Below are 23825 nucleotides of genomic sequence, written 5' to 3'. Positions count from 1 at the left end.
TGTCTGCTTGAGATTGTCTCTCTCCCTCTCCCTCTGCTCCTCTCCCGCGTGTGTTCTCTCTCTCTCTCTCTCTCTCAAATAAATAAATAAATAAATCTTTTTTAAAAATCAATCATTCCTTCTACATTTATCAGTTAGGGAAAGCACTCTCTCTTCACCATTTATTCATATATATTTATGTGCTTATTTGTTACTTTGAGGCTTAAATTATCTCAGATTTGGCCAGTGAGAGCTCCTTGAGGCTGGCATCTGTGTCCTTTCCCATATCCTCATTATTCTTTGAGCACTTCCTTAGTTTCTAGCATAAAGAAGATGTCCCCAGGTTATCTTTCACTTGCTCAGCCCCAACCATAAAACCTGCTATTTTTCCAAGGAGCTCTGTTCCTTTCAGTGGAGAATTATATATAATAAGCCAAGATCCAGGCCCTAAATGTGCTCCTCATTGTTAAGGTATCATTGTTCCCAGAACCATATACTTATGGGTCCCATCCAACATCAAAAAGTTTATTCCAGTTTTCTCTCTTTTCATATATTGAACACCATTCCCTAGTCATGGGAAACCTAGATTCTGTTATCCTTATTATATTAGCCAATATAATCAATATGTTATCCTTACCATATTTATGACTGTAATCTCTCCTGTACCTAAACCTCTCCTTGCCCAGGCTCCAACACCTCACTCTGGGTCACTGCCACTACCCATCCACGAGGATATCCTTTGTCAGCACACACAGGTTCTGACAACTCATGCCAGGCTGCTTCTGCCAAAGCCCTCCCACCTCCCAAACGCTTCCCGGACACATACCTTGATCAGCCCCAACTGATAGCTTTTGGATTGAATGATTCAGAAAGGAAAGAAGACAGCAAAGCAGACAGATAGAAGAAAAAAAAAAAAAAACTCCTTGCCCTTTTATTTGTATTTTTATGTGGGCTTTATTCTTGTTTTAATTCAACACATATGAATCTCTCATAAACTGCCTTATATATCCTATTTGAAGGGTATCAACACTATAAAATGATGCAAACAAAAGTTTCAGTTGGAAGAATTCCAGAACAGTTCTGAACAGTATGAAAGTAGAGTCTTAATCAGATCTGCATTTTAAGACCTCTTAAAACATGAAAGTCTACTTTTAGTAACATGCTCTACTCCACAAAAGCCAAGGCAGATAAAAGGAATATGGCCCCAGGGACATTAGTGGTACTCTTGACTCCACACACCTTCCTGCTCATACTGATAGCGTGTACTACTTGTGTGATCTCGAGCATTTTGCTTAATGTTTCTAGGTGCTGATTTCATCATCCATGAAAGGGACAAGATTGCTCCCTTGCCAACCTCACAGGAACAGCATTTTTATTTTTATAAAGCACAGACCAGTTTGAATTTCTCAGCAGTAGTCAGTATATCCTGAGCCTCAGATCTGGAGAAAACACACCATCACAACTCCATGGAGCAGAGATCCTTGTGGATTTAGGACCAAGGGAAAGAATTATTTTGCAGTCTTTACCACTCGACGGTGCAGCCTTATGTAACCTGCTTCTACCATCATAAAGGGAAGGTATTCAGGCCTTGGGTGGGCATGAAGCTAGCTAGTAGCCAATGGCCTCCAATAGGAGACAGAATGCCATGGTTCAGGGAAGCAACTACTATTAGGTGGATAGGGCCCTGGAGATGCCTACCCTGGTCCTGTCTAACAGATGTAGATAGCAAAGACAGGAATTAGCAGTCCTGCCTCTACTTCCCTGGTCTACAGCTTAAGACATAATAAGGAGTAATTAACTCTGAGCTTAGCTTTTTCATGGCATATTATGGGGTCAAATGAAATAACATATGGAAAGATCTCATTTATGTTAGGCTCTAAATAAATATTTCTAGTCTAAAAAATGTTTTTATCTGATGCTTTAAAAAAATATATACAAGCTTGTTTATTGAAGCATTACTTATGGTGGTAAAAAACAAAAACAAAAACAAAAAAAAACAAAAAAAACCCCACAAAACCAAAACCAAAGTAAATGCCCATCCAATGGATAATGAGTAAGTTCTAGTATCACAACACTGATACCAGGCAAATAAAAAACCATACCACAGCAAACTGAATGAAGAAGCAGGTATACACATTTAGTTATCTTCTACTTAGTCAGACATTAAAGAGATCTGCAAAAAGTGTAAAACAATGTCACTTTTTCTGTTGATTTTTGTTGTCAAAAATATAGGTAGTTTTTATGGAATGTATTAATTATTTTAGCATGTATGGGTTTATTACTGTTATTTTAAATGAATGAATATATAAATGTTTTATAATGGTTCTCATCAAATAAAGATTATAAGGAAACTACAAAATATTTTCTTGTTGAGCTATGGTTGAGATATTAAATTCAGGTGTAAGGAAACTACAGATTCAATTTAAAAAAAGAAAAACTAAGCCCAATCGAAAAATTAGCTCAAGACCTGAATGAACAAAGACTTCCAGAAAAGAAAATCCAAATGACCACTAATTACATAAAAAGATTTCTTAACCTAACCTTTGAAGTAACATAAAACCAATTATTTTGCCAGCAGCTATGAGGGTTTCTAGTTACTAAGACATTATTCTCCAGTGAAACTAAACCTAATTTGAATCTAGAGATAAATAGAGAGTATTTTCCCAGTTAGTTACACCAGAGGGTTATATGGGTTACATTGCCAATGAGTGGTAGAGCTAGAATTGAACCCCCCCACTAAAATAAAGTAGTCCTAACCAGATGAGCAGGTGTCCTGATGATCGTAAGAACACGTTACTTACACTCATTCATGGAAAATTGCTTAGAATACTTGGCCGGTAACACCTTCGAGATGGCTGTAAGAGTTAAAGAAAGACTTACATGTGAAAGTGATTTGGTAACTACATAAGTGTGAGAAATCATCATTTGTTTTAGAATTGCTTTTAGCCAAAGAATCTGAGGTGAATATTTGGGGCTGCGATGAATTTCAGATGGGGCAGGGCAAGAGAGAAGCACCCAGGTTCCTGACTAGGCAGATAGCATCTGACGCCCCGCTGGTGAGAAAACAATGATTGTCCAATCGGAGGCTGCACAGGGATATTCATAGCTATTCAACCGTGTATACAGCACATCCTTGGAGAAACATAATAGTGCAATATTAAATTCAGAGCACAAAGTTACAGGGAAGAAGGAATTTCAGGCAGAAAATAAATGATAACCACTTTGGGGCATCTTTGACCATAACTTTGGAAGACAGAGGGTTAAAATGCCTTCGGATGTCGCTTGTGCCCATATATCGTGGCTGCCTAATTCACGGCTTTGAGAACCACACTTGCAAATTTCCAGGTACCTGGGGACATTCTGTGCCATTAATTTGGGAGCAGTACTCCCTCTGCAATAAGTAAGAAATCTAAGGGAAAAATTAATGGCAGGGTATGGCCTTTACTCAGTTGAGCATAGACAATAGTGGCTTGTGGTATAAGAAGGAGACAATTAATTACAGCATTGGTGTCTGTGCCAAATTCCCAGGTCTAGCCACAGAAATATTTGTTCACTAGAGAAAGAAAAAGACAGCAGAGGAAAAGGCACCTATGACTCATTCCGAACTAAAGTGTGTTCAGTTAGCTGTGGACTAAAATGCCTTTGTAACGGAGTATTCGTATAGCCAGACACCTCCAGCAGTGCAGGGGAATGCTGTCCCAAATCAAAGATTTAACATGATTCTGAAGATTTTAGCTTTTCCCTTCTAGAAAGTCTTACACAGCAGAGTACCTGTGGGCTTGGTAATGGAAAGATATTGCACTACACTGCAAACAAAATTTCACTCTTCTAAAAGATATATTTCAGGAATCCACTTAAAGATTTTCCCATTTGTTTATGCAATAAGAACTTCTATTGTGTGTGCCTGCTTTTATAAAGGAAAAAATCAGCTAATCCAATCTCCTATAATTACTTCTTATCGTGTACTGTATCATTGACTTTCCCCGGAAGCTCCACCTAAGGTATGACTAAGTAAGAGATACCGGCTTGACAGATCTGAATCAGAAAATACTAGGACAAATTGAGATGGACTCTCTTTGCGGCGCTGCCTCACTTCTATTGAAACAGGAAATAGGATGCCTCCAATTTCACTGATTACCAGTTTCAGTATCAACTTATCAAGACAATGATAGGCCCTTTACAAATGTTCCTCTAATGTTATTTTCCCAACAGAAGTAGAAGCTGACCTGTAGTTCTTGGAGCTATTGTAAAAGAGCACATTGTATTTGCCCACTAAGTCCTCTAGCCCTGCTAGCTGGCTGCTTAATTTAATGTAATTGAGCCTTTGCCCGAAGAACTCTGATCAGATGTTTAAAACTGGGCTTTCCTGTTCTCTCGCAGAATTTGGATTCATTTACATTCAACTTACCTGGTGCCTCATGTCAGTAAAGTTGATCCCACTGTTATGGTTAAACTTCCTCAAGAAACTCAGGACCAGCACAGGTAGAAAGCAGAATGGATGTGTCTGGTTATCTCTGTGGCCAATTCTGTGCAATTGGCTATTCATGGTCTTCAGGGGGAACGCAAAGTCACTGTCACAGCTAATTGAAAGACCAGAGGTTTTCCAAAATGTCATTAGTATTTTATTGCTAGCCCTGTTGCCTCTGTCTCAGATTCCTCAAAAGAGTTCTATTCTCTCATCTGAAATTCCACAACAGGCTATGTTGCGATGTCATACTACAGGGAAAGGAGGGGCAAATGCTAAAGAGAGATGTGACAAGAAAAACATGGTTCTCAAAAATGGTGGGCAGACATGTGTTGGGTGGGGAAAATACTCAATTTGTAATCAGGTGATTCAGCTTTAAATCCAAGATGTGTTACTTTATTAGCTCCTGTCTCTAGTGTCAGCTTCTTCCTTAAAATGTGAGCAATTAAACCTCCCTCTCCTGATTGTTAATCTTATTGAGATAAAATATGTGAAAGTGTTTTGTAAATAGTTCATATTTGTATTAATTAATTAATAATAATACACAAATATTAATTATGTCAATATCTTATGGTGTTGGCGATGCTATTAAAAATTATAAAGTAGGACCATGAAGTCACTAGGTGTCAAGACTAGAATATTCCTTGTTGATTGCCTTGCTTTTGTAAATGAGACAAAGTCCTATTTAACAATCCTTTATTGTGCTTTCCTGAGCCAGGCTCTGTACTAGGGGAGTGTTCCGTTAAGATCTAGCACAAGGAAGCATTTGCCCAAGATTTTATAGCTAGGAGCTTCAGAACTAGGAATAAAATCAATAGAATCCTCATCTCCTGAGCTCCTGCTCGGGGCACTCTGCTTTCACCGCCTCTGCATTAAGGCTTTTCCACCTGCCTAAAATCACAGGGATTAGATTAAAATTCTTTTAACACTAAATATACCAACCACTGCTCCTTCAGACAAATGCCATTTCGTGCCTCAGTGAACCTGGCCTAATTCAGAACCCTACGGACACGGGAAATGCCCGGTTGCTCATTTTAGTGGCCAACATACCTTCTGTCCCTGTCCAGCCCTCATTTTCTTCTGCTCTTCCAGATTTCAAAGATGCCAAAAGCCCCGGACCAGCCCCACTCATACATACACACCCCTTTGCATGAAACTTTCCAACCACTGTGAATTTTTGGAATGCTTTATATCCCTTCTTACTTTTGCACAAATCTCCCAGTTCCTGGAGGGCCTTTCTCTTCTCTATGTGGCAAACTATTCATCTCTAAGCAGTCAGATCCACTGTCAACTCTTCTGTGATGCTTTCCCAGACTTAGCTATACAGGTCCGCTCCTAAGAGCACTTTGTTAATGTTATCATAGCATTTGGCATGGTGTATCATAATTACATTTTGCCATGTCTGTCTTGCTCATTCTCGTACTGATTCAAGAAACATTTATTGATTTCCCATACTGTGCCAATCACTGAATTCTTTGTCTTTTGGGAATTTTCAATTAGATTTCTGATTTGAGGGAAAAATATACATGTGAACATCCTAACACATTGGTGTACACTCTGGTAAGCTAGAAAACTGAAAGCAAGCTGCGAGCTTGAGTTAAATAAATGTTAGAGTTAACATAGATATTAACACATATGTACTGAACCCTCAGAAGTAGGCAATTATCATCTCTATAGGAGAGAAATTCTAAAATATTTATCCCTGGCCCAGACCTCTTTCTGGAGCTCCGGCTGTGTGTATCTGGCTACCTCCCAAGCTTTTCATTTGAAAGTCCCATAATAATATTGAACTTGTCATGTCTAGAATTAAATTCTATCATTAATATTCCCTTTTCCCTCTCTCTCTCCCACCTTGTTGCTTGTTTTCTACCTTAGTTAATGACCCCACTGGATGCCTAGTTTCTCCAACAGAAACTGTAGTCATCCGAGATCCCACCCACTCCTGTATTACCATATCCAATTGGTCACGATAACTGCATCATCTGAGCAGTTCTTCTACAGTGACTTTAGCTGGGCTGCTCACCATTTCCTCATGGATTATTCCACAGTGTCTCCTTTAACCTTGCCTTGTTCCTCTTCAACACAATTTGCCTATGGGGAAAGAGGAGGACTTCTTGAAGATGCAGATCATGTTACTCAGCTGCTAAAAATCTTTCAGTGGCTACTCATCAGCTTCAAAATAAATTCTAATTTCTAGCATAGTATTCCAAGCCCTCATTGTTTGGCCCCTCCGACCTCATCCTTGGACTGTGAATTCAATACATGCTCTTTATCTTCCAGCCATATTGAATTATGTTGATTCCCTCCCCAACAAATCACAGTGTCCCTTGGCAGATATTGATTTTAAATTCAAATTCACTTTAGTTCAATTCAGACTTCCAAGTCTCTCTTCCATAGAGACTTAGGTACCCCTCTTTGAACTTCTTTAGCATCATATGTTTGCATGGATGATAATATTTATAACCACTTATTATAATTGCTCACTTAATTTTCTGTATCTATGCTTACTTCTGCTTCCTTTCTCTTTGATTTTCTCTAGGTCAACTACATGGTTAGTGCTCACTAAATATGCATTGAATCAATGAATGAAAGAATGAATGTTATATGAATTGATAAATGTGACATAATTAAAGTTTTCAACCAGTTAAAATGATGTCATTTAGCAAGTTAATAGATGCTTGTATTATCTAATTGATTCAATTTCAGAAGTAAAGAGAAACATTCCTAATTGCCCCATGAGTTAAAAGTGGATTATGAAATATGGGTAAATTAACAAATAAAATAAAATAAAATAAAACAGAGTGGCAATAGACTGTATCAAATATGAAGTGAAACAAAACTCTTCATTCTGGTCTCATAAAAACAGCTTTGTGGTGAGTAAATTCTACATAAGAGGTCAGCAAGTTTTTCTGTAAAGGGTTACATATGGTCTCTGTCACTATTTTTCTTTATTTTTCTCTTCTTATACAACACTTTAAAATGAAAAATAAAAAATTTTAGGTGAAAAACAGTCTGCCCCTGCCAAATTTGGCCTGTGGGCTATAGTTTGCAACTCTAATCCATAGAATTATATACGAGTGACTAGACCTACATTAAGAAAAAAAAAAAAAAATCACTGTGAACAAAGTTCCCTGAATATATGATTTTGGATGAACTTCTAACATCAGATTCCCTAAATAACCACAAGCAATAAGATCATCAACCCACTGATGGATTTAGTCAAAACAGAGCTGAGAGAAGTACATGAATCTACAAACTCTTAATTATTTTCATCTCCCAATTTGTAAACATCTCTGGTGAGTTTAACAGGGACCTTAAAAGCCATCAAACCCACCACCTGTTAAGAGACAAAGAAACTATCTTGGGATGCCCAAAATTTCCTTAGTAAACTAACCCCAAACTCTACCTTCAAATGTGGCCTTCTGTGTCAATCGGACTTTCCATGAATCATGTTTTTTCATATCTGGCTCTCACCTTTGACATTCTACTAATAACCTTGTGTTTCTCTTAATCCCAAATTGTCCTACACTTGACTGTAAGTATTTTGGATGCACTACTTTTAGAAGACTCTAAATTCCAAGAAGCAGCCATGATGTTTCTGTCAGGGATAGGGAAGGACCTTTGAGGACCCTAGCCAGGTAACCTTCAGAATTCAGCTGGTCTCCACCAAGGCATTTCTCAGAGCATCTGGAAGCATATGTGGTCCAAAGAGAAAATGTAGATGAGAGGTAGGGAAGAAAGACAAGGGTTCATAGATACAAGATTAATCGTGAGATCTTTAGGAAGAAATTTTAAGTTCATAGTGAGGGAATGAGCCAGAGATTAGGACTGAGTATTCTAGGAAGAGATTAGAGAAAAGAGTATCAAGCTGGGAAACTGACAGAGGACCAAACCGAGGTTGTTAACAACTCCAGCATATCATCAGGGCTTGCTTTCTACTGGAGTGTGGATAGAGGAACTATTTTAATGTACAGAGCCAGGCAAGACAGTCACAGGGCTTCTCCAGCAAGTCTCTGTGGAGGGAATTGAAATACAAGCCAAAAAAGATGGCTCTCCTGGGAAGAACTAGGTTCTCCCTCCCAGCCACTACCTAAGACCTCACATCTTTAACTCACTTACCATTAATAATAATAATAATAAATTTAAAAGTGGTTTTGATTCTCTACTATGCCCCGCCAACCCTCCCCCAACCCCGCCAAATCCTAAATGCAATGATTGGCAAGATAGAGTATTTAAAAATAGAAACAATTCTAGCCCAACATTCTAATCAATTCAGGACTCCTTACCCTACCAACCCCTGAGAATAAAGCACCCATTCAGTAACTTTGATGACTATGGATGGTGAACTCACAACTCTCCAAGGCAAGGGAAGATATAGGCAAACAGGAACAAGAGTTTTTGGGGTTGTTTTTGTTGTTTGTTTGTTTTTCTTAAGTAGGCTCCATGCCTAGCATGGAGCTCAATGTAGGGCTTGAACTCATGACCCTGAGATCAAGACCTGAGCAGAGATCAAAAGTTGGACACTTAACCAACTGAGCCACCTAGGCACCCTGAGATTTTTTTTTTTTTAGTTAATTATTAGAATCCCTCCTTTATGAATTTCAGACTGCATCTGGTCAGCTCTATGACTCTTGGCAAATTACTTAAGGTCCCTCTCATACAATACAAAGGAGTTCACCAGAGCAGTGTTTCCAAACTTTAGTGAGTATGTAAATAACTCTGAGATGGGGCCTGAGAGTCTACATTTCTAATAACTCCCAAGTGACGCTGATGTTGCAGGTCCATGGACCACATTTGGAATCACAAGTAACTGGATGATTCTTGGGAATTCTTTTAGCTCAAAAATTCAATCACTTGTTAAGCTTTGTGACATCAGAATAAGCTCATTCCTCTCTTACATGAAAGCTATAGCAGTCACTCTGAACAGGCTGTAGACATCCCCAGTTCCTTCTACAAGTAAACATTGGGATTGTTATTCCTTGGGCATAAGCCGAGCCATGGATTGGTGTTCTCACTTTCACTTTTGATGACTACTTTTCAACTAAATTCTTTAGCTTGGTGGCTCGTTTAGAGAGCTTGTTAAAACAAGGTCTACTGTGCCTCTCCCTGACCCTACTCTCTCCAAGTTTTTGATTCAGTTGGTTTGGATCTGTGTACAAGATTTTGCATTTCAGGGAACTTGCCAAGTGATACTGATGCTACTAGTCAAGGGACCACACGCTGAGAATATTTGCCTTAGCTTTCTTCACAGAAACTATTGGTAAATCATATGTTGATTTTTTTTTATTTTCCAACTGATTTTTAAGTAAAAAAATATTAATTTTAGCCAAATTACTATTAACTTTTTTTTTGTTTCAGCTTATTGTTCATCTTCTTCATGTCTTTATGAAAAGCACTGGACTTGGAATCAAAAATGTTGGATGCAAGTTCGGGTTTTGATTTTACCAGCTCTGCAAACTTAGGCAAATTTTATAATCCCTGGGTCTTCTTTTCTTCACCTGAACAGTGGGGCTGAGTAGTTTTATTTTTTTAATGTTATGTATATTTTAGGACAATTAAAAAAAAATCATAGGAGGACTGATGGTAGGAGCATAGTGAGTAAGGGGGGGGTAGGCAGAAATGTGCAGGAGAGGCAATGTGGGCCCTATGGAGCAGGAAGCCCTTCTGGTTTCATCTAAGACTGATGAGAAGCCACTGCGGAGTTGGGAGCAGAGGTGACACAAGCTGATTTACAGAGAGAATAAGTTTTGGATTCTAACTCTGCTGTTTATTAGCTTTATAACATTGATAACATTGCTTAACTTTCCTGTACCTGAGCTTCCTCATCTATAAAATGGAAATATTAATATCAGCTTTGTAAGTTGGTTCCAAGAATTAAAATAGGTTTTCTAGCTATGCCTCTGACAAATAATAACCTTAATAAACTGACGTTATTCGAACTGGTATGAAGATAATAGATTTAAGGGCATTTTGTAAGCCATCAGTTCTATAGAAATGTGATGTTTTAACAAGAAGGTACAATCAAAGAATCGTGTGGTGTTACACTGAGGCCACACATTCAGGTTAATTCCCAATCCATTCTTTATTCACATTTTCACAATTCTATTGTCTACTCCATATTTTTTCATCTCTTCTCAAGCATATCATAAGAAATGTTGTCAAATGTCTTGATGAAATCAGTATTCTTTATATGTGTAGAATTCCTGATTTAGGAGTCAAAAATACTGAAATCAAACCTGATAGTCAAAACCTAATAAAACCTTAGGGAGGGGCACCTGGGTGGCTCAGTCGGATAAGCATCTGCTTTCGGCTCAGGTCATGATCTCAGGGTCCTGGGATGGAGCTCCACATCGGGCTCCCTGTTGAGCAGGGAGCCTATTTCTCCCTCTGCCTGCCGCTCCCCCTGCTTTTTCTCTTTCTCTCTCTCTGTCAAATAAGTAAATAGAACCTTTAAAAAAAAAAAAGAAACTTTAGCTTGGTGAATTAATCTTTTTTTAAGATTTTATTTATGTATTTGACAGAGAGACAGAAAAAGGGAACACAAGCAGGGGGAGTGGGAGAGGGAGAAGCAGGCTTCCCGCTGAGCAAGGAGCCCGATGCGGGGCTCAATCCCAGGACCCTGGGATCATGACCTGAGCCGAAGGCAGACACTTAACCAACTGAGCCACCCAGGGGCCCCTGAATTAATCTTTATATCATGTACCTGCTACTTGTTTTTCCAGGAGCTCAGAAAATTTTGCTTAAAAATCTTTCGTAGAATTTTGCCAAGATTGCCATAAGCCTCGGTGATCTGTAGTTTCTGCAATCAAACCTCTTCCCAATTTTAAATCAGAATTTCGTTGACTCATCTTGAGGGTTCTGGCACCTCCCTATTTCCAGTCCTCTCCTGAGATTTCCATTTGAAAGCTGTCTGAGTTCTGTGGTTTCATTCCTCTTGGCTTGGAGAAGAACTCATCAGAGGTTTTGAGTGATTTCCCACCTTCTTGCTCCCATGGTTTCACTTTGTCCTAAACCACTCTGACTCCATTTTCTTCACTTCAAAGTTTAGTTTCCCAGCAGAGAATAAAAAGGCAAAAGTCCACTTAAGCAGCTTTACTTTCACTCTGTTATTTGTTAGGCTGGTACCACAACTCCCAGGTAATAGACTAAGTCTTTTTACTAAGTATTTTAGAGTATTCTAGAAACTTTCTCCAAGAGGCTTTTCTCTAACAACACTGCATGCATTTCTGTGTGTTCATCTTGGATGTGTTCCCATCTCTACCTAACATCTCACTTGTGCTCTTCATGAGCCATATGATTCTCCTTTTCTTCATACTAATCAAGGCCACTTGTCATTTCCCACCACTTTCCCCCCACTCCCTTGGACCTCCATCCCTCTCGGGGTTGTATCTATCAGGATTCCCATCCCTGAAGGCTTATCTCTCTTCTCTCTGAACAGATATTGAACTTCACTTTTCAAATATTGAAGGCCCATGTCTGATCATTCTTCCCACCACTTTGTAGACTCTAAGATGACAAGTCCATTTTATCCTACAGCTCTTTCCACTAAAGAAACCTTCCTTATTGCTAAGAATTACATCCAGAGTAATGGTTTCCCTTGTTGTTTCCTTAAATTTGTGAGCAATAAAATAGTTTATAAGGCAAGCCAAGAATTTATCAAAAGATCTGCATCTGGACAGAGATATGGCCAGTAAGTACCAGATGCAAAAACAGGTATTTGATAAACATCTGTTGAATTAACAAGTTCATGGATGGATGAAGAAGAGTATATAAGCCATGTCCTCTTCCTGAGTTTATCACTTGTGTGCAAATGGAACACCATGAAGGGTGAACCTGGAGAAATTACAGCGATACATTCTAACTTACTAGAAATAAATTTCTTATACAGTAAGTTAGATCAAAATATATTTTCTTCTTTAGGCATTTCCAAACAACTCCAAACAGAGTTCTGCCTCAGAATCATGGTCTGAACTTTTACTGAGAAGTCATTTGATAAATAAGATACAGCTCTACTCCCCTTTCCCACCCCACAGTGTCTACTCGTACTTACAAATACTCAACCTTCCCTGATTTCATGAAAACTGCCAACCTTTCTCACTTCAAGATCAAGGGGAAAATCCCATTTCTCTTCTGCTGAGTCTCAGCCTCATTACAGACAATTATCAGTGTGACCTGAGGGTTGTTGGGAAACAAGATTCAAAGTAATGGAAGGAGAGCTGATTGTGGTTAGAGCACTGAATTCGAGGGTCACAAGTGGAGCAGTTCCTGGGAAAGTCAGGGGCAGTGAGAAGACAGGAATAGCTGAATTAATGAAGAAGTGAAGAAAGAGTCAGTTTTCCAGCATGTCCACACAGCACTAAGGTGCCAGGATCATGTCAAAACTGAAGTGGGTGAGACTAAACCAGCCTCCACAGTCACAAGTGAATGAAGAATTATGGCCAAGAAATTTGTAGATGTCATCAACCAGAAGACATTAGAGGCTGCTCAGAGAGAAGACATAAAACCTCAAAGGATTGGATAGTTTTTGCCCAAATGTAAAGGTGTAATAACGTGAAAGCAACCCTGGAGAATGAGGAGGACACAGACCTTATCTCCCAACTCAACAGAGTCTGGGGAATATGAACGGCTTCAGCTGGAGAGGAAGCATGACCCTCCAAGAAGAGCCCATTCATGGTGGTGGACAGATGGCCACCAAAGGGCAGTGACAAGGCTGTCTGGGCAGTGAGGCAGGCTGAGATTACAAGGCCCCAAAGTTTCCAGCAGACTTAGCTGAGCAGACCCTAATGTTTGGGAGGACTCGGGCCTCTGAAAAGAATCAGCTGTGGCCTGGATTAATTGGGATTCCGAGTGGATGCACACTCACTTGGATAAACAGTTGGGGTATTAGTGTTTTAAACCTCACCATATTCTGAAAACAGCAGCGATCCTTGATAGATGAGAACTCGGTCTCAAAGGAATCTAGACAAGGACACAGAATTCAGAGACCAAGTGACCTCCTATTATGCCACCAGTAAGTAGCAGAGCAAACCCTGAGACCCCAGTCTTTTGACTCTAATCCAATGCTCTTCCTCTTATACCATTGTCTCTTTCTCACAGTGCCCCTTCTCTTCTACCTTCTTCCACCTTCCCACACCCAGAGAAACCATCTTCACCCATCGCTGTTCCTTCTTCTTCTCCCCCTTCTCCTCTCCACTCAGGGGTGAGATTAGGCTCCTGAGGGCTTACTCCACTGTTGCTGGTATCTTGTTACTCCTACTTCCCATCCCATTTCAGGAAGAAGGAGTCAAAATAATTATGAAAGCCCATATCTATTTATAAGCTTGTCCATTTATCTTAGAGATTTCATATAAAAAGATAATTTCAAAAAAGTCTGAAGTTGAAAGTACATAACATTAGATGGTTAACATGGCCATAAAAACTGGTATTTTTTTTCTAATTTTCCCCACTGTTTTGTTTTGTGTTTTGTGTTTTTTGTTTTTTGTTTTTACTACACTCTGGAAGGAAAAAGAATGACTTGCATAAATGCACAGAGACAGAGAGAAGGCTCCTTGAATGGAGAGCTCCCCAGGCTATTGGAAGGCAGTTCTCCCAAGTCTCCCCATCTATCTGAAGTTTGCCCTCTGATGGGGGGTCCCCAGGCCCATGCATGTCCCTGTGTGGACAAAAGGACAAAGTGTGTTTGGGGATGGCAAGGGGGTGGGGGATTCTCTTTAGAGGATCTTCAACGTGAAGGCCTCATGCAAGAGAAAGTTTGATCAAAACGAAGAATGCAGGTGAATAATAGAAAGGCGTATCCCCTGCCACACCTAAGAAGAAACTGTGCCAGGGGTGCCTGGGTGGCTCAGATGGTTGGGCGTCTGCCTTTGGCTCAAGTCATGATCCTGGGGTCCTGGGATGGAGCCCCACATCAGGCTCCTGGCTCAGCGGGGAGCCTGTTTCTTCCTCTCCCTCTCCCCCTCTCCCCAGCTCATGCTCTCTCTCTCTCTCTCTGTATCTCCTTCAAATGAATAAATATAAAAAAAAAAAAATCTTAAAAAAAAAAAAGAACAAACTTTGCCAGAAAAAGGTGTATTTCCCAGCTCCCACCTCCCACTCCCTTGAAATTCAAATTCTGTAATGATTACATAGAATTGATTTCATGTGAAATTGAGAATCACAACTGGCGCTCTCTCTCTCTCTCTCTCTCCACATATATATATATATATATATATATATATATATATATATATATTTTAAATACCAATCTCTTTTAAAAGGAATTTAAGAATCTCTTTTTTTTTTTTTTTTGCTTTTTAAATAACAAAAAATAAGACTAGAAGTCAAAACACAAATTATAAGGAGCTGGCACCTATGTATAAACATAAAATAACCATATACAGAAGACATGATTTCTCTCTTCTCAGAAGCTAAAAGACATGGCTACTTAACTCTCATGCAAAACTTCCATATTAAAATAGTAAGGAAAGAGCTATATATGGGTTTTACTACCATGGATATTCAAAAGCAATTTTCAATTTTTCATAACTTCATTTTTAATACATATATTTCCCCAAATTACCCAGGAGAGCTTTCCATACTAGTCACTAGGCACATACGAAGTTTAAATGCAAAGTTCACACATTTTGAGTAGAGTTGGTTGGGAGATGGGGAGGAGAGGAGGCGGGGTTTTTGGAATTGCTTTTGTAGCAGAAAAACGTGCATTTTTAAAAACATCACTTGACCATGTTCTTTCTTCAACTGCCTGCCCACAGTCTCCCACTAAAATTGAGCTCAGACCAATTATAGCAGCCTCAACATGATTCTAAGCAAAGGAAAGGTGATCTTTTAAAGGAAGCTGCAAGAAATTCAGGCCCATTCTATTCTGTGAGCTTGAAAAATTCAGGCATTCCTGAATTCAGGCACTCCTGGCTATATCGAAGAGTTACTTCTCGATTAAATGGAAGGAAAAGTACTGCTTTTTTTTTTTTTTTTTTGAAGTGTTCTGCTACCTCTCCTTTCCCTTTCTTCCCATTCTCCAATTCTACTCTGCAATTCAGCAAGAGAAGAGTGTTTCTTCCAGAAACCACAGTATCTTACACAATAGAAAGTAGATCAAGAGAGAGTACCCAATCACCCAACAGGCCAGAATCTACACACATAAGTATACACATGCAAAAGACACTGATATACTCTTTTTTAGCCAGCTCAGGCTGCTCTGACAAATTAGCATAGATCGGATGGTTTAAACAACAGACATCTCTCACAGTTCTACAGAATGGGAAGCCCAAGCTTAGAGTGTTAGCAAGGTTGGGTTCTGGTGAGAGCTCTCTTCCTGGCTTGTAGCATCTTCATATGGCAGAAAGAGAGGAGGAGGAGAGAGAGAATTCTAGTCTCTTCCTCTTCTTATAGACAGGAAATCAAGCCCATCATGGGGGCTTCACCCCCATGACTTCATCTAGACCTAATTACCTCCGAAAGGCCCCACCTTCTATTACCATCATATTGGGGGTTAGTGCTTCAACATACAAATTTTGTGGGAACATAAACATTCAATCCATAACAGTCATCATAATTAATACAGAAAAAAAATCCCCATGTTTTCTGACATTTAAAGCTCAAATGAATGATCTGAGTAATCTAATCTCTGCTAAAGGGGATTCTATTTATTTTGCTAGGAAATCATCCAGTACTCAAATGAATAGCCTAGCCTAGAGTTGTGCCAGTAAGTGAATTTAGCAAGTTTGCCAAAGAATTGCCCAGCACATCAGCTACTGTAGATAGCAGCCTGAGGCATCACCACAGACTGATGTACCCTAGTCCCAGAAGTCATTAGACTGACTGAGATTGTCTAATACATTATAATTTAGGGTGCATTTTTGAAAATTCACAACAAATATTGAAAAACAAAGAAATACAAAAGGCAGAGTTTTTTAAAAAGTTATTTATGAATCCTGGGTTATGAGTGTGGCTATTCCTTGTATTATCCATAACTTGCATTTCCAAAGTGCATCGCTGAGCTACAAAGGGAGAATGGCATATGCCATGCTTGTCTCTCTAGAAGCTAGGGTGATGAGAGGAGGGTGGGTTGGGGATGAGGGGAGAGAGGCAAATTCCAGATTATAGCAGCAACATTTGTTTTAACTTTGGGTCTTTTATATGGTATATCCTGCTTACCTTTTGAGATTTAGATGACTGTTAGAAGCATTGAATATTAAAATGAGCTTTTTAAATGCATGTGAGACAGAGACAGCAACCTTTTATGTTTTATGTAGGATGGTACAGCACATTCAGATTATCTATTATAATATCTACACATACAATTTGGTTATAAAAATATGCAATATAGCCAGTTTTGGGATGATCACTCATGCAGAGTCTTATTTTCCTTTCCCTAGGGGTGAGAGATAAGGGAGAGGGGGAACAAGCTTTCTCAGCCCTTACAGGGAGGAGCCCCTCTGTGTTCTTGAAAGAGGATGGTCTCTCCTTTGGCCATGACCTAGGCTTTGCTAGAACTCAGCTCTACAGAAGCTTCTTTCTATTTCCCCTGGTGTGTAACAGCTTCTGTGGGGCTAGGACAGGACAAAGTCAAGGCATTTTAAGGTAGGGATGATCCGTCATCATAGGTGGTAGCAGAAAGAGACAAGGAAAGGACTTTCTCTCTTCATCACCAAGACAAAGTATGGTAAGCTGAGGCAGGGGAATGGAGCAAGAGGACTTACAGCACTGACACAGACCTGTAGGAATAATTCACTGAATGTCTTTAAAATACATATTAGCAATTATATTTCTAAGCATTCTGCAAGATAGCTGCTATTACCCCATTTTACAGATAAAAAAAAAAAAAAACTGAGGCCAAGGCAGGTGTAATATACTCAGGATCAGACTCGGAATTTGGGTCTGTTTCCAAAGTCCCCACTCATTCCCTCTACCCTGCTTTTAAATTCCCCTTAAAATAGAAGGGAGGGCAGGAGGATATAGTTAAGCTTTCCAAGTTCAACTGGTCACAGTCTTTGTGGGTGACACTTAGGATCTGATTCTGATCTGAAATTTAAGAGAAAACCACTGAAGATATTAAAGGAGGATAGTGATGCAACAAAATCCAAGGCCCAAGAAGAGAACCTCAGTGGCAATGCTTGGGAGGTTAATGGAAATACTGTCAGATCTGGGATCCCAAGAGGATGAGTCAATGCACATCAAGCAGTAGGGGTGCAAGGCCTGCCTGGGCTTGAAATGTTTGAAAGACAACATAGCCTGACTGGGCTTGGCCTGGGCAAGTGATCAAGCTAAAGTGACATTTCAAACAGTATACCAAGGATTTAGGAAAACTAATACCATGGAGGCATTTTCTGTTGTTTAAAGAATGTGATTACACATGCCATGATTTTCAAAAGAAAAATGAGCAAATCTGCCTAATCTGCATTTACGTGGAAATATATTTATATATTTGCATCTTGAAAAAATATAGTGACATCTATGAGTTCATCACTATAGCCTGTCAAGATCTTCTTTTCTTTTCGGTTTAGTAATTTATAATATATAACCTTACCCAAGAAAACATGAAAGTTATCAAGGTATTAGCCAAAGCATGGACCTAAATTATGGGTCAAAAATGCAAATGCATTCACAAACAAGGGAATAACCTAAAACCTAACTGGCTAAAGTAGGCTGGGTATAGATATTAGGGGGTAGTGGGGACTATGGTAAACTAGGGAGTGGAGAAGAGACAGGGACTACTCAGCTTAAGCCAACGGCTGCTCAGTGGAAAAGATAGCCTAAAATTGCTCAGCTTTCTAATTTTGGAAATTGAATGAAAAGCCAGAAATCTATACTTTTATGTGGAGTTTGCTGATCTTAAACACTGTATGATCTAAATGAAATATGTCTGACCCAAAGAAAAAGAAGGCAACGACCTTGTCTTAGAAACAGACTGTGTCTGAGAAACAAGGTATGTAAGGGTATTTTGGAGCAAAGGGTGACATGCTGAGGTTAGAGCTATGGAAAGACAACCTAAGAAGTGACAATGGGCTTGTCACAAGTGTCAGCACACCATTATCGAGCTTGAATTTTAACGAAAACAGAATCAAGATTGCAGAATACGTACATTTGTTCCTGCTAGAATTGTATGGATAAATATACTTATAAACTGTTAGGATATGAAGGGGTTCAGAATGAGCCTCCGCAAAATGTATTACTTTGCCATGTGGATTATCTTGAGCTGAAGACAATCAGGCCTAAAAGACTCAGGAAGAACTTTTACTTCCCTTTGACTGCCTCTAATTTAGATAGTGGGGCTGGTCCAGGAAGAGAGCTATCACCGGAGATAATTTGCAGAGCATGGGCTAGGTGTGGTAATCTGAGGGGGGGGGGGGGGCTCCACAGGGCCTGTTGTTCAAATTCCTCTCCATGTACCATTGTCTCTGCATGGCATGACATTTATTTACTTACCAAATATGTGTTCCTACCATCTTTCTGTGAATTGTCTTTCTTAGAAATCCCAAGCCCCTACCCTCTCACCAAAGCTCAGGATGGCATATATAAGCCTCACTTACCTGACTCTGAGCCTCTCATGTCTTAATGAGGCTCCCATATGTACAAAATTAAATTTGTTTTTCTCCTATTAATCTGTCATATGTCAGTTTAATTAATAGACTAGCCAAAAGAATCTAGAAGGGTATAGAAAACTTTTTCCTCCTCTACAGGTGGCAAGCTTTGAAAACTTCACATTTTGAAGTGAGATCAAATGAGAGAAATGACTCCATGCCAGGAAATGAAAAGACCCATTTGGTCTATGGGTCTTTTGAGAAATATCTCTGCAAACACTGTGTCTATCTGTCATAAAAGGGTTGTGTAATTAACATATGCAAAACACCACCACCGTCCCACTGGAAGCTAACTTCCCTCCCTGGAAATCCAGCCTCTATTTATTTACAACAAAATAAAGTGGACCCTTCTGGAAAGAAACACGGCTCCGTGGCGGCCCGAACACTGTCGCAGTGATGCTTTAAATCTTTTATATCTCCCATACCTCCAGGGGCTGGTGCTGGATGGTATTGAGCCAGGGCCCATAAATAATTTATGCTAAGTAGCAATTTAGTTGTTTGGCTTGAGGTAAAGAAATCCAAGAAATTCATAAATAAAGTTCCCATTTTTGCTTGTGTTCCAAAGTTAATTTATGTTACTCTGCAATTAACTAACATAAAGGTGAAAAAATATGACAGGCCTAAGGTACAAACTCATGCTCACAAATCTGCTCCATCTTAACTGGTGGTGTTTTGGTGATAGTTACCTAGTTCTCTTCATCTTGTGCTACTGAACAGAAACTTTTCCTTGATCTGATTCCCTGCTACCTTGTCGATCTGTAGAAGTAGTACAATTGTTCTGAATGGACCCCTGAGTGAGTGGAGGAAGAAAGGGAAACGGGATTTGGGATGGCTACAAATGGAGCTTCTGACACATCTGAAGTATTCTGTATCTTCAGAAAAAAAAAAAGCAGAAGCAAATATGACAAATGCAAATAGTTGTTCATTGAAAGGGAAGAGTTAGAGAGTTTGAGAACTGGCAGCAGGACAGCGAGCCAGGGCTGCCCTAGCAGGGTGGGCGTGGTGGGTAGCGGGAGGAGCAGAGAGCCTGGCAATTCAAAGATTCAGGAGGATGTAAAGAGCACAAAGCAATTATGCAGACATGAGTGACATGGCCCCCAATCAGGCACAGAATCTAGGAAGGCCCTAGATTCCCACAGTAAAACATCAGCTGGCATCTTGAGCATATGGCTCTGCTGTCAGCCCACAGTGCAGAATACCTTCTTTACAGGTTCTCACTGGCAACCTCAGGCTGCAATTCTCTGCTATTTTTTTGCTCTCCAATCTCTGTCTGAGCCAGCTGATATTTGTGATAATTTCTCTGTGACACGGGACCTATTCAACCCTGAAGAGCTTCCAAACTTTATTCATATAGTAAGACTGGAGTAAACCACATACTTGAATCCTATTTATTGTTCATTTATTCAAATATATTTATTAAATGCCTACCATGTGCCAGGGGGAAATGTGGTAGACAATGTAAACTCTAAGATGAATAAACATAATCCCTGTACTTATCAGTATATGGATTAAGGGGAAAGAGAAGGAGAGGAATAAACCAAGAGTTTTGATAAGTATGATAAGTGCTCTGATAAAGCATGCATAAGGTGCCAGGGAAGCAGTGAGAAGTGGCACACAGACAAGTGGGAGAAGTGGGAACAAGGGAAGATTCCCAGAGAAGGGGAAGCTTGAGAGAGCCTTAAAGAGTGAAGATGCCAATTTTGCCAGGTGTGGGGTGGCTCAGTAGGTTAAGCGTCTGCCTTCGGCTCAGGTCATGATCCCAGGGTCCTGGGATCAAGCCCCGCATTGGACTCCCTGCTCGGTGGAGAGCCTTTTTCTCCTTCTCCCTCTGCCTACTACTCTGCCTGCTTGTGCTCTCTCTCTCTATCTCTCTGTCAAATAAATAAATAAAATCTTTAAAAAAAAAAAAAAAAAAGCCTGGAGTAAGAGGTAAGCATGTCTCGTTCAGAGACAAGAGTCTAATATGATTGTACATAGAGGATGTCCAGTGAAGTAGGAGCGGATGAGGGTAAAGAGGGAGGCATGAGAATCTACAGTTAGCATATGCTGCTTAAACTTCATGTCCAAGGCAGTGGGAGCCATGGAAAGGTTTTAAGCAAAAGAAGAATATAATCAGGTCTGTGGGAATGAAAGAGCATTCTACTAGTAAGATGATGAATGAATTGGATAAACAAATTACTCTCAAAGTTCAGGGCAGGAAGTGTTTTACCCCTAGTGACAAAGTATTCTTCCTTCCTTTGAACAATGAAAAATGTACAAACGATGATGTCTTTTTTTCCTCCCTGCTCTGGTTACTAACAGCCTGGAAGCAAGTTGTTTGGTCAACTGCCAGGGCCTCAAGTTTTGCTTTTCTTCTTTTTTACTTCTTTGATCTAATCTTTGGACACATTAATCTTCTTTTTTTCATCTTATTATAACTGTAATGTAATTTTAAGGCTCCTCAAATTTAATAGGAGGTCAGTGAATCATTTTTAAATTAATACATATAGGTACCTTCTGGTTATATATAATGGTTTGAACTCCCTTCTGAAGCATTACTGAAGGGACGGAACAGGAATAAACACTAAACACATGGGTGAAAAAGAGGACAGAAAGGAGATAACAGGAAGTGACTAGATGTCGACACATTTCGGAAGATGGAAAGCAGATGGAAGAGCGGAGAATGACATCGCTGGGTGGGGGGAGGCAAATCCTGAGCTAAAGAGGGAAAATGTCTATAAGAAGCAAGGTTTTTTCCCACTTAACTCAGAAAATCTGAGGTTTTAGAGGTACCAGATCCCAAGGAAATGTGAGGATAAGGGGATAGATAGAGATCTATATGAAGAACATCTAGAACTCAGGGTTCCTGAGCAGCCAAACTCCTCTCCTACTTGACAGGAGCCTGGAAGTACATTATCTAGAGAAACTGTTCCCCAGATGGTCTGGACTCAGAATGACCAAATATAGTGGAAGGTGAGGATGAAACATCACAGAATAAACTCAAGGAGTATATGAAAGTGTACATCCCCACAGGTCAAGTCTCCAGCCCCCTTCCATTCTGCTGTTTTGTCAGCAACCAGGTTATATTACTGTATGATGAAAGATTAAAACAATTTTCTCTGGAGGAACCTGAGAATGAGCAGCCTGAGAAAGGGGCTTACAGATGCTTATATTTGGGGCTTCTACAGGAAAGAAAACTACTCACCAGCTAATCACTCTACATGTAAAAAAGCCAATTCACTTACACACTTACACATTAGTCTCTTATCAGCTTTTTGAGCCACAAGTTTAAATATTTAAGGAAGCCAAGAATCATCAAATATTTGAGGAAGTCTCCAAAATGAAGTAAAAGGGCCAAACACAGAAACAGAAAGGAGGAATTCAGAAGAATCAGAGATGATACAGGAAGAAGAAAGATTACTTTAAAATCAATAATTGATATACATAAACAAAAAAGAATAAATATGCATTAATGAACTAAGAATAGGATCTTATTTTTATAGGAAACTTCAAAGAATATGAATGTCACCTGGAAATTAAATATATGGAAGAAACTAAAAATTCAATTGCATGGATGGAAGATAACATTGAGAAAGTCCTACAGAGAGTAAAATAAACACCCAAAGAAAAAAAGTGCAATTGAAGAGGAAAGATAAAGAAAAAAATGTAAATAATCAACTCAGGGAGTCCAAACTTCAAAACTAGGAGTTCCAGAAAGAAAGAAAAGATGAAACAGAAGAAAAATACAAGGACGTTTCCCTAAATGGAAAGACATGGACAGCATGATTAAAGGGACCCACTAAGTACCCAGTTCTCTAAATCACAGAGAACCTACACCATGGCACACCATCACAAAATTTCAAAAGAATGAGAATAAAGAGAAGACTTTAAATTTTTTTGGAGAGATAGAACTGGTTATTTATAAAGGATAAGTCATCTGACTTATATCTAACTTTCAGGATTGCCATTGGAAGCTAGAAGACATTGGAACATTGCCCTCAGAATTCTGAACCAAATTATTTTCATTCCAGAATTTCATGCCCTGCTTTTTTTTTTATTAAAAAAATACAGAAAGGTATAAAGATAGAAGAAACTATTATCAGTATTATTCAGTTATCTGTACCACATAATATTAGTCACTGTTAATATGTTAGCCCATTTCCTTCCAGGTTTTTTTCTTGGCGGGGGTGGGGAGGGAGGGTGGGGAGTGAAAGTGCGGTAGTGAATTTAATTGGTGATGCTCATTAAAAAGTGATTAAACAATGCAGAAATGTACCAAGAAGTAAATAAAAAGCTACTTCCTGATTCCAACTATCTAAAAATTACTGCCATTAATATTAGGTCAACACAATTCTAAATCTTGTTGTATGGCTATAAAAGATAAATGATGAAGATGATAACTAGGTGATAGATGATAGATAGATAGATAGATGATAGATAGATAGATAGATAGATAGATAGATAGATAGATAACATTGCTTTTTGTTAAAATGCATCATATATAGATACTATTTTTAATAACAAAGTATTAAATTTAATTGTAATTTAATAATAAAAAGAGAAACTGAAGCAAAACTAAAGGAATTGTCGATTTTCAAATAAATGGTTTCTTGCCATAAGATTTAGAACCCTCTAAGCTTGAAAGGGCCGGTGGGTGGATCTGAAAAACAATAAGAGTTGGAGTCATTAATGTCTTTATTATATTATGTCAATATTAGACAATATCAGTAGATTCTTGCTTAGAAACATGAGAATATCTCCCTTCACCACACTTTCCAATTATCTTTATACTACTAATTTTACATTGTTCTGATTAATAACAT

General features: G+C 39.1%; 1 long non-coding RNA gene across 5 annotated transcripts in view; it reads right to left on the bottom strand.

Moving 5' to 3' along the window:
* Positions 1–23825, bottom strand: part of LOC118538888 (uncharacterized) — a 138278-nt gene that overhangs the window by 6883 nt on the left and 107570 nt on the right. For 4 of the 5 annotated variants that reach the window (XR_013441172.1, XR_013441175.1, XR_013441176.1 and 1 more), the window contains 4 exons: positions 6468–6535; positions 4388–4559; positions 2781–2834; positions 943–2152 (listed from right to left, as the gene is read on the bottom strand). This is a non-coding gene — a long non-coding RNA (uncharacterized LOC118538888). Of the gene's footprint in view, positions 1–942; positions 2153–2780; positions 2835–4387; positions 4560–6467; positions 6536–23825 lie in introns of those variants that run through there. The other variant, XR_013441173.1, reaches the window with a different exon arrangement.

Source organism: Halichoerus grypus, chromosome 9 (genome assembly GCF_964656455.1).
Source record: "Halichoerus grypus chromosome 9, mHalGry1.hap1.1, whole genome shotgun sequence".
NCBI classification, from domain to species: domain Eukaryota; kingdom Metazoa; phylum Chordata; class Mammalia; order Carnivora; family Phocidae; genus Halichoerus; species Halichoerus grypus.
Note: the sequence above shows the minus strand (reverse complement) of the source record. Positions and strands in the feature narration are given on the sequence as shown.